The sequence below is a fragment of the Coregonus lavaretus genome (assembly GCF_964263955.1).
Source record: "Coregonus lavaretus genome assembly, chromosome: 16".
Taxonomy (NCBI): Eukaryota; Metazoa; Chordata; class Actinopteri; order Salmoniformes; family Salmonidae; genus Coregonus; species Coregonus lavaretus.
The window spans coordinates 20,525,171-20,528,918 of record NC_140003.1 but is presented as its reverse complement, the minus strand read 5'-3'; positions in this window follow the sequence as shown (position 1 = coordinate 20,528,918).

Below are 3,748 nucleotides of genomic sequence, written 5' to 3'. Positions count from 1 at the left end.
CTGGCCAAGCATGTCTCCAGACCTAAACCCTATTGAGCATCTGTGGGGCATCCTCAAACGGAAGGTGGAGGAGTGCAAGGTCTCTAACATCCACCAGCTCCGTGATGTCGTCATGGAGGAGTGGAAGAGGACTCCAGTGGCAACCCGTGAAGCTCTGGTGAACTCCATGCCCAAGAGGGTTAAGGCAGTGCTGGAAAATGATGGTGGCCACACAAAATATTGACACTTTGGGCCCAATTTGGACATTTTCACTTAGGGGTGTACTCACTTTTGTTGCCAGCGGTTTAGACATTAATGGCTGTGTGTTGTGTTATTTTGAGGGGACAGCAAATTTACACTGTTATAAAAGCTGTACACTCACTACTTTACATTGTGGCAAAGTGTCATTTCTTCAGTGTTGTCACATGAAAAGATATACTCAAATATTTTTTTTAAATGTGAGGGGTGTACTCACTTTTGTGAGATACTGTGTATATACAGTGGGGGAAAAAAGTATTTAGTCAGCCACCAATTGTGCAAGTTCTCCCACTTAAAAAGATGAGAGAGGCCTGTAATTTTCATCATAGGTACACGTCAACTATGACAGACAAAAAAAAAAAAATCCAGAAAATCACATTGTAGGATTTTTAATGAATTTATTTGCAACTTATGGTGGAAAATAAGTATTTGGTCAATAACAAAAGTTTCTCAATACTTTGTTATATACCCTTTGTTGGCAATGACACAGGTCAAACGTTTTCTGTAAGTCTTCACAAGGTTTTCACACACTGTTGCTGGTATTTTGGCCCATTCCTCCATGCAGATCTCCTCTAGAGCAGTGATGTTTTGGGGCTGTCGCTGGGCAACACGGACTTTCAACTCCCTCCAAAGATTTTCTATGGGGTTGAGATCTGGAGACTGGCTAGGCCACTCCAGGACCTTGAAATGCTTCTTACGAAGCCACTCCTTCGTTGCCCGGGCGGTGTGTTTGGGATCATTGTCATGCTGAAAGACCCAGCCACGTTTCATCTTCAATGCCCTTGCTGATGGAAGGAGGTTTTCACTCAAAATCTCACGATACATGGCCCCATTCATTCTTTCCTTTACACGGATCAGTCGTCCTGGTCCCTTTGCAGAAAAACAGCCCCAAAGCATGATGTTTCCACCCCCATGCTTCACAGTAGGTATGGTGTTCTTTGGATGCAACTCAGCATTCTTTGTCCTCCAAACACGACGAGTTGAGTTTTTACCAAAATGTTATATTTTGGTTTCATCTGACCATATGACATTCTCCCAATCCTCTTCTGGATCATCCAAATGCACTCTAGCAAACTTCAGACGGGCCTGGACATGTACTGGCTTAAGCAGGGGGACACGTCTGGCACTGCAGGATTTGAGTCCCTGGCGGCGTAGTGTGTTACTGATGGTAGGCTTTGTTACTTTGGTCCCAGCTCTCTGCAGGTCATTCACTAGGTCCCCCTGTGTGGTTCTGGGATTTTTGCTCACCGTTCTTGTGATCATTTTGATCCCACGGGGTGAGATCTTGCGTGGAGCCCCAGATCGAGGGAGATTATCAGTGGTCTTGTATGTCTTCCATTTCCTAATAATTGCTCCCACAGTTGATTTCTTCAAACCAAGCTGCTTACCTATTGCAGATTCAGTCTTCCCAGCCTGGTGCAGGTCTACAATTTTGTTTCTGGTGTCCTTTGACAGCTCTTTGGTCTTGGCCATAGTGGAGTTTGGAGTGTGACTGTTTGAGGTTGTGGACAGGTGTCTTTTATACTGATAACAAGTTCAAACAGGTGCCATTAATAAAGGTAACGAGTGGAGGACAGAGGAGCGTCTTAAAGAAGAAGTTACAGGTCTGTGAGAGCCAGAAATCTTGCTTGTTTGTAGGTGACCAAATACTTATTTTCCACCATAATTTGCAAATAAATTCATAAAAAATCCTACAATGTGATTTTCTGGATTATTTTTTCTCAATTTGTCTGTCATAGTTGACGTGTACCTATGATGAAATTTACAGGCCTCTCTCATCTTTTTAAGTGGGAGAACTTGCACAATTGGTGGCTGACTAAATACTTTTTTCCCCACTGTATATATATATCTATATATATATATACAGTGCTATGAAAAAGTATTTGCCCCCCTTCTAAATTTCTCTACTTTTGCATATTTGTGATACTGAATGTTATCAGATCTTCAACCAACAAAGTTATGCAACACCCAATTCCCCTGTGTGAAAAAGTAATTGCCCCCTTACACTCAATAACTGGTTGTGCCACCTTTAGCTGCAATGACTCCAACCAAACGCTTCCTGTAGTTGTTGATCAGTCTCTCACGTCGCTGTGGAGGAATTTTGGCCCACTCTTCCATGCAGAACTGCTTTAACTCAGTAACGTGTGGGTTTTCAAGCATGAACTGCTCGTTTCAAGTCCTGCCACAACATCTCAATTGGGATTAGGTCTGGACTTTGACTAGGCCATTCCAAAACTTCCAATTTGTTGCTTTTTAGCAATTTTCATGTAGACTTGATTGTGTGTTTTGGATCATTGTCTTGCTGCATGACCCAGCTGCGCTTCAGCTTCAGCTCACAGACGGATGGTCTGACATTCTCCTGTAGAATTCTCTGATACAGAGCAGAATTCATGGTTCCTTCTATTAAGGCAAGTCGTCCAGGTCCTCAGGCAGCAAAGCATCCCCAAACCATCGCACCACCACCACCATGCTTGACCTTTGGTATGATGTTCTTACTGTGGAATGAAGAGTTTGGTTTTCGCCAGGCATTACTGGAACCATGTCGTCCAAAAAGTTATACTTTTGAATCATCTGTCCATAGAACGTTCTTCCAAGAGTCTTGATGATCATCCAAGTGCTTTTTGGCAAACTTGAGTCAACTTTCTGGACGAGATGGGTCCCATTATGCCTGGCGAAAACCAAACACTGCATTCCACAGTAAGAACATCATAACAAAAGTCAAGCATGGTGGTGGTGGTGTGATGGTTTGGGGATGCTTTGCTGCCTCAGGACCTGGATGGCTTGCCTTAACAGAAGGAACCATGAATTCTGCTCTGTATCAGAGAATTCTACAGGAGAATGTCAGACCATCCGTCTGTGAGCTGAAGCTGAAGCGCAGCTGGGTCATGCAGCAAGACAATGATCCAAAACACACAATCAAGTCTACATGAAAATTGCTAAAAAGCAACAAATTGGAAGTTTTGGAATGGTCAAAGTCCAGACCTAATCCCAATTGAGATGTTGTGGCAAGACTTGAAACGAGCAGTTCATGCTTGAAAACCCACACGTCACTGAGTTAAAGCAGTTCTGCATGGAAAAGTGGGCCAGAATTCCTCCACAGCGACGTGAGAGACTGATCAACAACTACAGGAAGCATTTGGTTGGAGTCATTGCAGCTAAAGGTGGCACAACCAGTTATTGAGTGTAAGGGGGCAATTACATTTTTACACAGGGGAAAAGGTGTTGCTTAACTTTGTTTATGAAATAAATATGTAATTGTTGTGTTATTTGTTCACTTATGTTCCCTTTATCTAATATTAGGTTTTGGTTGAAGATCTGATAACATTCAGTATCACAAATATCCAAAAGTAGAGAAAATTAGAAAGGGGGCAAATACTTTTTCATAGCACTGTATACAGTGGGAAAAAAATGATTTAGTCAGCCACCAATTGTGCAGGTTCTCCCACTTAAAAAGATGAGAGAGGCCTGTAATTTTCATCATAGGTACACGTCAACTATGACAGACAAATTG